The sequence below is a fragment of the Pseudorasbora parva genome, chromosome 22 (genome assembly GCF_024679245.1).
Source record: "Pseudorasbora parva isolate DD20220531a chromosome 22, ASM2467924v1, whole genome shotgun sequence".
In the NCBI taxonomy this organism is placed as follows: domain Eukaryota; kingdom Metazoa; phylum Chordata; class Actinopteri; order Cypriniformes; family Gobionidae; genus Pseudorasbora; species Pseudorasbora parva.
This window is the reverse complement of record NC_090193.1, coordinates 24,262,314-24,277,385: the sequence shown is the minus strand read 5'-3', so window position 1 is coordinate 24,277,385 and position 15,072 is coordinate 24,262,314.

Here is a 15,072-nt window from a genome sequence, read left to right as displayed (position 1 = left end):
ATTATAATCGAATGAATAATTATGCTGTCTCTTTCCTGGACTGAGTTTTTCTTTTATTAAGACATATTTCTTTATTTTGACTGCAAATAATGTTCTAATTTAAACCGTAAATCAGCCAGTTTTTCACTCTCAAGTCTTTAATGGACCATTTAATAATACTATAGTATAATCTCTCTTCTATAGATTTGGTCTTATCATTTTCATTTGTGTTATTTAAATTCATAATTGCTAAATAAATCAGTAATATTGACAAAAGCCAGATGAATGTCAAGATAGGGTGCTGGAACTAATTCAACCTGTATGACTTTCTTGTTTTTATGAAGAATATTTGTGACCATATAACGAAATTCAAATGTGTTTGGAAACAATTTATGTATTTAGTGAGATCTGTGTACTATCATGTAGATGAGTTTGAACTGATATTTCATGTCAATATACAATGGTTACGCACTTAAAACCGATCGTAGTGTTTATATCTTTGTGAAACTGGCGTAAGGAAAACTTACTTTACTGCACCCCTATTGGTTGGGAGCATTCTCGTTGTGTTGTGGCTTTTTTGTTGTGTTGTGGCTTTTTCATTGTGTTCCGAACTTATGTATGCTTTTTAATTTTCGTTGTGTTGTGGACTACTGGGCCACCGTATCTTAGCACTAATAGTTCTCCTAGATAGCAGTAAAAGTTCTTAGTTAAAACTTCTTTAGTAAAACCTATTCTCAAAGCTGCTGAGAGCAACTTTTTCTATAGAAACAGCAAGAAATCTTAAGCTAAGATAAAGGGCGGGGTTGACCTCGTGATGATGTCATCACGCTAACTATGACCACAGTGATTGGCTGAGGAGTCTCTGTCTGTGATTTAATCATAGAAATGTTGTAGAATGAGGTATCATGTTAACATATTCAAATAAAGGTTTTAAAGGGGGGTGAAATGCTGTTTCATGCATACTGAACTTTTTACACGATTAAAGACTTGGATTCCCATCCTAAACATGGACAAAGTTTCAAAAACTAATGTTGGACGTTTGATGGAGTATTTATTTGTCAAAAATACTCCTTCCGGTTTCTCACAAGTTTCGGACAGTTTTTTTCGAGTATGGGTCAGTTAGACGTTAATAGAGCGGAAGGTCCTTGTATGGGCCGTATGGGCTCTTCTTCCGGTAGGGTGCGCGCGCGTGACTAGAGCGAGAGAGGAAATGCACGCCCATAAACACTCTCTCAAGCTGCAGATCCAGTCGTCCGTGAACACTTATGACGTGCCGCGCTCCCGCTCCACTTTATTCCTATGGGTGACATCGAGCGACTTCAACCCTTCAGCACAGCATTCCGGGAAGGCAGCGCTACATTTGAACCGATTTGAACGCAGAAATGACGGGAAGATTCACAACATCGCGGATTTCCACTGCTTTCACAGGACTTCACCAAATCATACCAAAGAAGTGTGTTTTTGACAGAGTGGTCCCAGCGATAAAGGTTCGGTCCGGCTTTGGAAGCAGCCGGTGAGTAAAACTGCTTCAAATGTCTGTGCTGTTGGCTCGTCGAGTGAGTAAACATCAGTAAACGACACGATCGCGTGCTTCGTCATTCAAATGCGCTAACGGTCACTCCATTGTTGTTCTATGTTTAACGTTACACTAGTCTGACGTGCGAAACCGTTTTGCTTGCTACTGCTAAGGTTTAGTCGCATACAATAGTCCATAAACTGAATCATGTCCTCATAAAATGTGAGTAAAGACACACAAATGTTGACAGGCCACTAAATACAGGACATACCACAGAGACGGACGTCCTGCTGCTGCTGTTTCTCCTGTTCTATTTATTTCAGCCTGATTCTGGATCACGTATTAGCTGAATCCGATCGATAACATACATGGGTCGATAGCCATGGGTTTCTCCACGTTTAAAGGGGGGGTGAAATGCTGTTTCATGCATACTGATCTTTTTACACTGTTAAAGACTTGGATTCCCATACTAAACATGGACAAAGTTTCAAAAGTTAAGGTGAACGTTTGATGGGAGTATTTCTTTGTCAAAAATACTACTTCCGGTTAGTCATAAGTTTCGGCAAGTTTTTTGGGATCATGCGTCCCCTTTGACGTTAATGGGGGCGGAATTTCCTTGTATGGGCCTTACGGACAATTCTACCGGAAGAGCGTGAGAGAGAGAGAGGGAGAGAGCGAAAGTAACAGGCTACCCCCATCAAAGCGGGGCTCGTAGGCTGCGCTGCACAGGTGATGTGCACAATTACAATGTCACCAAAAAAGTGTGTTTTTGGTTGCCAGACCAAGACAGTCCTGCACAGATTCCCCAAAAACCCCGCGTTAAGGCAACAGTGGATGTAATTTGCTTTTCCGGATCAGCAACTGAGTTGCGCGAATGTTTATATCTGTTCGCTGCATTTCGGTGCCGTCTGTTTCATAAACAAGGCCCAGCTCGACGCCGGATTTTCCCGATTGCCTAATGCTGAAGGATGGAGCAGTCCCAACGATAAAGGTCCCAACGTTAGAACCGCAGGCTGTGAGTAAGACTGCTTCAAATGTCTGTGTTTTTGCCTATGCTCATCAAGTAGCCCAAACATGATGACGTATAGTTAATTGATCAATGGAGCATGCGATGTGTAGTGCGTGTACATTTGTTTAGCTGGCCACTATATGTGTAACTTTATGTTTGTGTATTGTAAAAGCACTCCAAACAACAATACACAAAGAGGGGGGAAATATGTTGAACTAAATAAGCACGCTTCTTCATTCAAATGCGCTACTATTCCATGTCTTTCTATGTAAACACTAACTTAGCCTGCCGTGCAAAACCAGTCCGCTTAATAACGTTACAATTGTCTAAACCACGCGTAAACACACACACACACACGTGCACAACTGCACTTCCCACATGTACACCTTCAAAGACAAAAATACTACGATATAATTCAAGTATAAATATGTAAATAACACAAGCCGCTAAGCATATTATATAGTTAGTGTATAACTTGTACCACATAGAGACGTCCTGCTCTAGTCGTTTTTGCTGCTGCTCCTGTTCAACTGCAGCCTCTGGGTCTGATTCCGGATCATAGATGTATGGCTGTATCTGATTAAAAGCCATATTTTTATTTTGAATAAGGTTTTTCCCGCTGTTAGGGATGACACAGCTTTACGACGCACTCGACTCAACACAATAGCAGCAGCGCGCACACGCACACGTCATTATTTAGCTCCGCTCACACGATACGCCCCCACCCGCTCGGCTTTTTTCGGAAAGACTCGGAACAGCGCATCTTTCTTATATAATTATAAAAAAAATAAAGACTTTTCGGAGATATGCAGGATGCAATGCTACTCTATAGGTACTCAAGATTGACATGACACTGACTGAAACTGAGTGTTTCACCCCCCCTTTAAGGACGTCACCGCTTTGGGTGTGCTCGTCATTCTTTAGCTCCACCCACTCGATACGCCTCCAGGCGCTCGTTTTTTTCCGGAAAGACTCGGTACAGCCTATATTTCTTTTATAAATATAATAAAACTAAAGACTTTTCGGAGATATGAAGGATGCAATACTACTCTGTAGGTACTCAAGATTGAAATGAGATTGACTGAATCTGAGTCTTTTACCCCCCCTTTAAAATAAGATTGTTGCCATATTCAAAAATAAATTTTAAAAATTATCATATAGTATAGTGTCACTAATTAAACAAGTATATGTCCTGCTCATTTTTAGCCTCTTACATGTCTGCATCTCGAGAGATTGCACAATTCAAGTGACAACGTATGTTTTATAAACAAAGTTTGGGAGGAGCATTACCTAATCAGCTCGACTATATACCGTACATTATACATAGCCAACTCACCCCAGTTACCTCAGCAGCTTTCTGCATCCTTCTTCCACCCAACTTCTCACTCTTGGCCCAGCTGGGGATTCAGGGGAGAACTCTGGGTTAAACTCGGAGCCCTCGATCCCCTCGGACAGCATGCCAAATAGACTTAATTTACTCTATCCGATCATTTCTAAGTGTGAACTTGTGAAACAACTGCCACAGGTAATCATTATTTCCTTTTTTATTTATGTATGCACTTTTTTATAAATAAATATTAATTATATTTTAGCCTTTTTATTATGATAAGGACAGTGAGTATAAGGAACCGAAGTGGAAGAGAAAAAGGGGAGAAAGGTCTGCAACAGGATTGTTTGTGATTTGTTTTTAGTGACTTACCTAGCGTGTCATGGATTCCGGAGTTAGTTTCAGTACTAAAATGATTTGTGAAACACTATTTCACAATTCGGACTGACACACCCATTATTTTTAAGGGTTTCTCCTAAATCGGCAAGTTTTTGCCTTAAGATATAGCCTATTGGGAATACGGCCTCTGATTTTCATAAGGAAGTAAAACACCAGACATCTTTTAATCTCAGTTTGAGTCATGTATCACTTGTAATGATGTGTGAATTCCTAATGTAAGTTTATATAGGTAAACATAAAGGGGTGTATTTTATTCTGAGGATGGAGTGGAGACAGTGTACAGACATGGGAGATACGAGGCTATTTATTTAATGCTATGAAGCTGCAAGCCTTCCATTTCCCTCATGTTTTTTCATCCTTTTTTGTAACTACAGGGAAAGCACATCAAGTGTGTCAAGAAGGAAAACAGAAGGGAAGAGAAACAGCACCAGAGGAGATAGCTTCAGTGGCATGACAAGAAAGCATATTGATTTCTCTTTAGGGTCACTGAACTCGGTGGGACATTGCAGAGCTTGAGAAAGAGGGTAAGACAAAAAGAATGGGGAATGCAATACATTAGCAAAGGCAGCGGAGACGCTGTCTACTCAGAGTGGTTTTACCTCCAGTCTCTCTCAATGCATGAGTTCACAGGGGGGGAAAGTGCTGGCTGATATTTGATGTGTCTTGAAATGACAGGTTGCATGTATGTGGCTTGTGACCTAATAAACAACAAGGAGGAAATGGATTTGTGGCCATTTCTAAGCTACATATGCAGAGTTATTAAATTTCCTTGATTATTCAGTACGGCAGTTCCATGACTCCTATACCGCCTCTAGCATTTGAATAAGAAAAATGACTTTGAGTTTTTAAACGATGAGACCGGCCCTCTGAGATTCTTTGTGGCCCTATTTCACAGGTCCCTCTCTGTTTCACAGTGGATTGCCATGGTGACGATGCACAGGCTGTGCTTGGCCTTGGTTTGTATGGTGTGCCCTCATTTCCATGTGAAAGGTTTGTTCGCTTTCACTATCTCGCCGCTGAATCCACTTCAGCTAGCGATACATATCTCGCACAGCTCTTGCTCACTTTCTCTCGCTGTTTTTACCCTCCATTTGTATTTTATGCTCCCTTTGATGAACCATGGGGAGGTACTGATTCTCATTTTCGAGGTGTCTGACCCCTATTGAAAGGTCTGCAGGGCCAGTCATTCAATTTGCCATGTTGGAAATACACGACTAGAAGCTCTCAAAAAGAGAGGGAGAGAACAAAAAAAAGGAAATACAACAAAAATCCAGCCTCTGTTTTACGTCGTCTTCTGTGTCACTCCGAGTTTAAAAGGATGTTGACATTCAGTCAGACAAAATCATTTATTTCTATCATTTGCTCTTTTCAACTATTTTCATCCCTGACATGAAAGAGATATCTGAAACATCTGAAATAGTAATGTCTGTAGCTCTTTATAAGGAAGTGTTAATGAGCCATGCTGTTTTTGTTTAATTTCTCTTGATCTTAAGTGTTGCAGTAGTCATGTTCCTTCCGTCCAGACCTAATTATGTAGCCGTCTGTTAAGACCTCTTTTTGAATTTTGTAAATTTCGAATTCTTTGATCGTAGTTTATGTTGCCTTAATTGCAGTGAATGTCTTCCTCTAAACTCCAATGTCTGCTCTATCAACTAGTGGTGACTGGTGCTTTTTTTATTTTTGTGGAAACCATAATAATTTTTTTCTGGATTCTTTTAATGTATTTCCGCATTAGGAATAGGTAACAAAGTTTTAGCTCTCTCATAATCAGTTTAATGTTTCATTGCTAAACAAAATTATTATTTTCTTTAAACATTTTAAAAAAAATGTCACTGACCTAAACTTTTGAACAATTGTGTGGCTCTAAATGTAAAATGGCCCCATTTTAATGGTCTGAATTGCATAGCGCAGGTGCACTTAGGGTGTATCTGAATCCACTGTTGCATTTAAGAAAATGGAAGGCATGACAGGTGTAACGGAGGCCAGCTAATAGTCACTGTGTGAGTAAACCTCACTCCTTTGACCTCAAGAGACGCTCTAGCGACTGACACTTGATGTTGCAGCCTTTAGCCTCCTTGTTAGAGTGTCCGACTCTCATGGCGGTGAACCCAGGTACGGGTCCCGCTTGGAGTAATGGGTGTGTTTTGGGCATGCAACAAACCAATGAGTCTATGGCCCCGTTCACACTACAGGCAAAAGTGGCCCAAATCAGATTTTTGGGGGGGTCACGTGACCAGGTCAGACTTCTTCAGATGTACTGTGAACACTTAAATCTAGCCCAGATCTGATTTTTTTCAAATGTACATATGTGGTCCTGAATCTGACCCAGATCTGATTTTTTTCCAAAGCGGACGCAGTGTGAACAACCAAGGCGAATTTGATGTGACTTTTACGTCAATCCATGACGACATTTGTCACAATTATGTGCCGGCGAGTTAGCCCTTGACACAACAGACACAGTAACATTAAAAACTTGACTAGATATGGAGAACAGCGATGGAGCGAGTCAATGGAGGGAGAGTGAGGTGTTAGACCTAATTAGTATATTTGGAGATACTTCAATTAAAGCTACGCTAGAAGTATCCTACCGTAACCGCTCTGTTTTTGAAAAAATAGCACACGAAATGGAAGAATGGGGACACAGAAAAACGTGGCTTTAGTTGTTATGTATGTAATACTGCTTTTCCCCTATTGTGCCTGCAGGTGGCACTGCCACTTGTAATTATTAGTTGTTGTGTTCTTTCAAATAAATTCAGAAGAAGTAAAGTATTCCTGAATGTTCGGCTGTGTTTATTGAACGTGGTTTAACCCCAAGTGTTCACTACATGTTATGATAGTGTGACAACATAACATAATTGGCGACGAGGTGGATTCTTTGTACGAAACTACCATAGTGAATCGTGAGTAGTTAGGCGTACTACAACTTTTATTTTATTTTCTCAGCGTAGCTAAAGTGAGCTAGGTTAGCTAGAATGGCTGCTACCATTGGCCACATGGAAGCGTTTGATGAAAACGTTGAACCATGGACCACTTACATTGAAAGATTTGACCACTTCATAAAAGCTAACAGCATTGAGGCCGACAAGAAAGTGCCTGTGCTACTCAGTGTGATCGGAGGAAAAACGTATGGATTACTCCGAAGTCTCATCGCGCCGGACAAACCCGGAGAGAAAAGCTTTAGAGACATCACAGACACGCTACAGCAGCACTTCTCTCCGAAGCCCCTGGTCATCGCTGAGCGTTTTCGTTTCCACAGGCGGAATCAGGAAGAGAGCGAGTCGGTGACACAGTATGTTGCAGTACTTAGAGGATTGTCAGAACACTGTGAATTTGGGGGACATTTGGATGATGCTCTTCGCGATAGATTTGTGTGTGGCTTGAAGAGTGAGGCTACACAAAAGCGCTTGTTGACTGAATCTACGCTGACTTTTCAGAGAGCGGTAGAGTTAGCGGTCTCCATGGAAACAGCGTCACGCGAAGCACACCAACTCAGCGGATCACTGACGGTAAATGCACTGTCTTTATCAAAGAGTAAAAACAAATGCAAACGATGTGGAAAGAATAACCATAGTGAAGATGACTGCTGGTTTAAGGACAAAAACTGTAACACATGTGGAAAAAAGGGCCATATCAGTCGCGTTTGCAGGAAAACTAACGATGACAGAAAAACAAAGAGAGCTGCACAGCCAACGAAATCAATTAAGCAAAAAGGCTATATAAAAAAGGGAAGTGTACACCGCCTTGATGCTGATGCAGAGTCCAATGATGATGACACAGATTCTGATTTGGCTCTGTATAAACTGTCACAGCCAGGAGAAAAGTCCAGTATCATTGTGAAACCAGAAATTGAGGGTATGCCACTGGAAATGGAACTGGACACGGGTGCAGCAGTGTCATTGGTTTCAACAGAGACTTATGATCGAATATTGAAACACCTGCCCTTAAACTCAACTGACATTGTTCTTCGTACATACACAGGACAAGCATTGCATCCTGAAGGTGTAATTGATGTACATGTAAAAATGGGCAAGCAGACAGCTGTTCTTCCATTGTATGTCGTGCAGGGGGACTATCCACCACTTTATGGCAGAGAGTGGTTGCGTCAAATCAAACTAAACTGGAAAGAAATAAAAACAGTCAAATTGAAGACAATAGAAGCTGTGCTGCAGAAACATTCCACTGTTTTCTCTAAACATTTGGGAGAAATGAAGAGCATTAAAGCTAAAATAACTTTGAAACCTGAACACAAACCCAAGTTTTGTCAGCCCAGAGTTGTTCCGTATGCTCTTCGTCCAAAAGTCGAAGTGGAATTGAACCGTCTCACTGAAATAGGAGTATTGTCACCAGTACAGTACAGTGAATGGGCTACTCCAATAGTCCCTGTTGTGAAGAAAAACGGAGCAGTTCGCATCTGTGGTGACTTTAAGGTAACGGTAAACCCCGTCTTACACGTTGAACACTATCCGTTACCGCGCATTGAGGACTTGTTCGCTTCATTAGCGGGAGGACAATGTTTCAGCAAATTAGACTTGTCACATGCTTACCTTCAAATGAGTGTTGAGGAGGAGTCCAGGAAGTTCCTCACAATTTCGACACAGAAAGGGCTATTCCAGTACAATCGCCTTCCATTCGGGATCGCTTCGGCGCCAGCCATATTCCAGAGAGCTATGCACCAAATTTTACAAGGTCTGTCTAATGTCCATTGTTATCTGGATGACATTCTGGTTACGGGGCGGACTGAAGCGGAACACCTAGAAAATCTGGATGCAGTCCTTGAACGGCTGGAACAGTTTGGCTTGCGTGCTGAGAAGGAGAAATGTGACTTCTTCAAGGACTCATTGGAATACCTGGGTCACATAATTGATGCTGAAGGTTTACACAAGTCACCCGATAAAGTAAGTGCAATTGTCAATGCACCAGCTCCATCAAACATTACACAGCTGAGATCATTTCTCGGCTTGTTAAATTATTATGGAAGATTTATACCCAACCTGGCAACCATAGCGAATCCTCTGAATGCCCTGTTGTGTAAAGGAAAACGCTGGCAGTGGTCTGCAGAGTGTGATGCTGCATTCAAAAAGGCTAAAGATCAGCTTGTGTCACAAAATGTCTTGACACACTACGACCCCCAGAACGCCATTCGGCTTGCTTGTGACGCATCACCTTATGGCATTGGTGCCGTCATTTCCCACGTGTTACCCAGTGGTGAAGAAAAGCCAATAGCCTTTGCATCGCGCACACTTAGCAAGGCAGAACAGAATTATGCGCAGATTGAGCGTGAGGCTCTGGCCATAGTGTTTGGGGTCAGAAAATTCCACCAGTATCTTTACGGACGAAAATTCAAGCTTTTCACAGATCACCGCCCCCTTACTACGATTTTCGGGCCACAAAAAGGAATTCCGTCTATGGCAGCAGCGCGGATGCAAAGGTGGGCATTACTTTTGTCAGCGCATAACTACACCATTGAGTACAAAAGAGCTGAACATCACGCAAATGCAGATGGTCTTTCCCGCCTGCCATTACAAGTAGAGCACAAAGAGAAAAAGGATGCCGTAGAGCTGTTTTACCTCGGACAAATGGAGAAACTCCCTGTCAGTGCCACTGATATCCGACATGAGACTATGAGTGACTCAACCTTGTCTACAGTTGTCGAAATGGTCATTAAAGGGACTCAAGCTGTCAACCTTTCTGGTAACAGTGAACTCTCACCTTTCATCTCCAGACGCAATGAGCTGTCTGTCCAACATGGGTGCTTAATGCGGGGCTTGAGAGTCGTTGTTCCCTACAAGCTGCGGAAAAGAGTACTAGAGGAACTGCACACTGGCCACCCAGGAATTGTCCGAATGAAAGCCATTGCTCGCAGTTATGTCTGGTGGCCTGGTGTTGATGCTGACATTGAACTGCAAGTGAAAACGTGTCAGTCATGTCAACAAATACAGAAAATGCCAGCCCAAGCACCCCTCCACCCATGGGAGTGGCCAAGCAAACCATGGGAGCGCATACATGTAGATTTTGCTGGGCCATGTGAGGGTCACATGTACCTAGTCGTGGTTGACGCACATTCGAAGTGGCCTGAGGTGCAGTTGATGACATCAACAACAGCAGAAAAAACAATTGAAGTTTTGCGGAACCACTTCAGCCATTATGGACTGCCTGAAGTCCTTGTGAGTGATAATGGCCCCCAATTCGTCTCTCAGGAGTTTGTAACTTTCCTGAAAGCCAACCATGTAAAACATATCCGTTCCGCCCCATATCATCCGGCAACCAATGGGCAGGCTGAAAGGTTTGTTCAGTCGCTAAAACAAGCACTGAAGGCTTCTAAGGGCTCTTCTACTCTTCAGAGGCGGTTGGAAACCTTCTTGCTGACATACCGCAACACACCACATCCAACAACAAGAGAGTCCCCTTCCCTGATGTTTTTGGGACGCCAGCTGCGCACACGGCTAGATGCCTTGAAACCCAGTGTAACAGCTGCTGTGCGACTCTCACAGACCTCCCAGGTTCTTCGCAGAGCTGGTCGTTCGAAGCCAAGACAGTTTGGAGTTGGTGATGCTGTGCTGGCTCGAGATTACAGAGGGAGAGAGAGATGGACTTCAGGTGTAGTGAAGGCTCAAAGTGGTCCAGTATCTTATACTGTGGATGTAGGAGCTTCTGAGGAATGGAGGCGGCATGCTGATCAACTCTTGTCTATTCCGAATCAAACAGCTGAAACTCAGGTGACACAACCATCTGACATCAGTGATGTGTCTGTTCCCGTACAAGCCTCTGTAAATGGCACTTCTCCACCACCAGCAAAGGAACAAGATGTTAACAGTGACACATCAATAGAGTCTCAGACAAACCATGGCAAACTCAACATTCCATCAGTGCAGGTCAGACGTTATCCAGCCAGAGTGATCAAGCCTCCCAATCGTCTGACATTATAGAGCCATGAGAGATGCTTGCTGGACTGAACTGTAATTAGTTATATTAGTGAGCCTGTTCTGACATGGGGCAGAATAATCTCCGAACTGGCTCGAGGCAAGAGGCAGTCTACCCTCTACCTCTAGAGTAGAAAAATAAATAAATGCTGAATTTTTGCGTTTCTGAGAAAGCAATGTTTTCTTTGTTTCTGGATTAAGAGGGGAGGAAATGTTATGTATGTAATACTGCTTTTCCCCTATTGTGCCTGCAGGTGGCACTGCCACTTGTAATTATTAGTTGTTGTGTTCTTTCAAATAAATTCAGAAGAAGTAAAGTATTCCTGAATGTTCGGCTGTGTTTATTGAACGTGGTTTAACCCCAAGTGTTCACTACATGTTATGATAGTGTGACAACATAACATTAGTGTCAAAGGAATGTGACAAAAGGCCAAAATAACCAATTTTGCTCTCTTTCTTTTCGTTCTTCTCCTCTTCAGCACATGCTCATTAAAGTTATGGCTTCCATTACACAAACATTTTTGCTTACTTCCTCTATAACCTCCCGAACTTTAGTGCAACAGCGCGCTGCATCTGATGCATTGGAATCAGATATAGGCCACATTTTAAAAGGTAATGTGAACAGCCAAACAAAAAATCTGATCTGAGCAAAAAATCAAAAAAATCAGAATTGAGCATTAAGATTTGCGGTGTGAACGGGGCCTAATCTCCCATTCCCTTTAAAATCCAGTTGCGCTTGCACCATAGTCGATTCACTATTTATGGGAGTGTGCTGTGTGTCCCTGTGTGTTTAACAAGCAGAGTATGCGCGCATTATATACCCGTAATATTACTAACGCAGCCTTTAAATAACACACAAAAAACTGCACCATTGACTTTAGACCAGGTTTTTGGTGGTCAATGGTAGGACTGTGTATTGCAGAGAATATGGCAATACAATACGTATCACAATACAGGGGTTACGATAGGATATATTGTTATATATTGCGTTTTTGTAAGAAAGGCAATATATTGCGATATTCCTTTTTTGTGTTATTTTTATTTTTTAAGAAAGACCTAATTTAAAAGAATAAAGAACACAACCATGTGCAAAAAAAACATCACAAGTAACTATTTTATTTAATTAAAGTATCATTTATATTACTAATCACTATTTTGTTCAATCTATAGTAAAGTGACTGCAGGATACTGTTTTAAAGGTTCACAGTATAGCAGTTTTTCATTTCTAAACTATTTAATAACAGAAAGTCCATAGTCCATTCCATGACTGAATGACTGTTTGTTTTATATTTAATACTGTAAAGCTGATTTCTTTAAAGCAGTCTATTTTAAAAAGTGCTATTTCAAGTATTACAACTGCAGAGCTGGTTCATCTATATCCACATCGCTATGATCAGATGCTTTCATTTTGCTGCCACCTCTATCAATTTTGTTGTGTGTTTATTTTGTTACTGAGAGTAACGTACTTTACATATTCTTTCGAAACATGCCGTGGATGACGTCGGCATTTTAAGCGAGTTCTCAGATGTGTTTCCCAAGTATTGGATTTTAACTTGGCCTATTTTGCAAACAAAAAGCTGAAGCCAAAATAAGTCCACACTTCACCTCTGTATACCGCGGGAACGTCTTGTGAGCTGGGTTTGCTAATGCACCTTCACCTTGCTTTTGAAAATGTGATTTAAACCAGACATATAGCCACGAATCTTGGATATTAATAAATATATAAATATCGATACAGTGTTTTTGAGAATCGATACAGTATTGCCAAACCTAATATTGCAATATTCAGTTTCGATATTTTCTTACACCCCAAGTCAATGACGCAGTCGTTTTAAATTGCCTCCATCAATGCGCCTGAACAAAACTCGTTTTCAGGTCCATGGGTGAACAGATGGGCACGAGTGCATTTGCTGTTTAAACAATGTGCCATTGGACGTGAAAATGATAACTGCGTCTGGCTGAAATGTGCATTGCGCCTTGCGTTGCATTGTGCCGGTGCATTAACATCATACATTTCGGTAAAGCTGCTTTTAAAAATGTATTTTGAAAATCATAATGCAAATAAAATTTACTAAATTGACTATGTACTGATGAGCCATAACATTATGACCAGGTGAAACGAATATTGTTGATCATCTTCTAACATGGCAACATATTAAGCTCTGGATAGATTAGATGGTAAGCAAACAATCTGTTCTCATAATTGCAGGAGAAATGAGCAGGAATAAAGATCTGAGTGACTTTGACAAGGGCCATATTGTTATGGAAAGGCAACTGGGTCAAAGTATATCTCTGAAACGGCAAGAGCTCCCAGTCTGTAGTGGTGAGAATTTATTATCAGCGGTCGAGGAGGGATCTAGGGACAAACCACAAACTGGAGGCAGGGCATTGGGCAATGTACAAGGCCAACAAAGGCTATCCCTTCTGGTCTGAACCAGCAGAAGGTCTAGTGGGGCACAACTCATAGAAAATTTTAATGATGGTTATGGGAGGAATGTGTCACATCACACTGCTGCATGGCTGCAGACCAATCAGAGTGCTGATGACCCCTGTCCACCATCAAAAGTGCCTACAATAGTCAGGCAAGCATTGGAACTGGACCTTGAAGCAGTGAAGGAAGGTTGTCTGGTCCACTGAGTAACGTTTACTTTTAAATTATGCGGACGGCCATGTACATGTGTGCCGTTAACCTAGGGAAGTGATGGCACCAGGTTGCAGTAAGGTACAATGACAAGCCAGTGGAGGGAGTGTGATGCTCTGGGCTGTATTCTGATCCATCCATCCATCTGGATGTAAATTTGTCAAGAGCCACTTGCCCAGGGACGGATTGGCAATCTGTGCGTTCTGGAAAAGTCCAGAATGGCCGTCCAAAAAAAAAAGTCTAATAACTGTTGCGATTGTCAATGATAATAAAATAATGAGATCATTTTTCCGTCCGCGATCATTTCCATTTGCATGCTTGTTTGTTTTCCATGTTTCTCTCGCTGACGGAGCGCTCCGTTTGGGGAGATGTTTAAACTCGATGCGCAGACTGGGTGTGGCGTAATGAGACGTCAAGCTCGGCCAGATTCGTCTGGAACTCGTGCTTCTTCGGTTACGGAGGTCGCACACAAAGTTACAAAATTTGACGGGCACACAGGGTCTCGCACACTCCGCGTTGATGTTATTTTTGCCGCGTGCACCCTCACGCTCGTGGTAACGCGTATATAACACTACGCGAGTATAACAAGGCAAACCTACACTGAAGTTAGCAGTTGGTAGTGTACCTGCATTATTATATATTATTATCATTATTTTAGATGTCAATGGTCTCAGAATGACAATATTATCATTTATCGCAATAATTTCTTAGCCAATTTATTGTCCAGAAAAAATTGTTATCGTAACAGGCCTACTAATAACACAATATGAACAGCCATCAGCAGGGACACCAACACGATCACTTATTAAAAACAAAAAAACCCGAGGAAGACGAGTCGGCCTACTAGCCAGTTTGTGATTGGTCCCTGGATTTCCGTAATGAAATCGCAGCAGAATGGCTAGCAGAAAACGTAAGGAGAAAGGTGGATGGGAAAAGGTTAAAGAAAGGAGGGCCAAGTACAGTGTAATACATAGTACACCATAACTACAGTGTCTTTTGCGCACATAGGGTTGCGCATGGCTAGGGGCGAATGGCCGATGATGGGACTATTTGGGAGAAAGTCCAGGGCTGTTTTTTAGCCCCAGTCCGTCCCTGCACTTGCCTAAGCATTTGTTCACCCCTTCATGACAAAGTTGCTCCCTGGGTAGAATGGGTGTTTTTTAGCAGGATAATGCACCCTGCCATGCACAGCACACAGTTCAGGAATGGTTTGAGGAACATGATGAAAAGTTCAAGCTTTAGCCCTGGCCTCCAAATTCCCCAGATCTCAATCCAATTAAG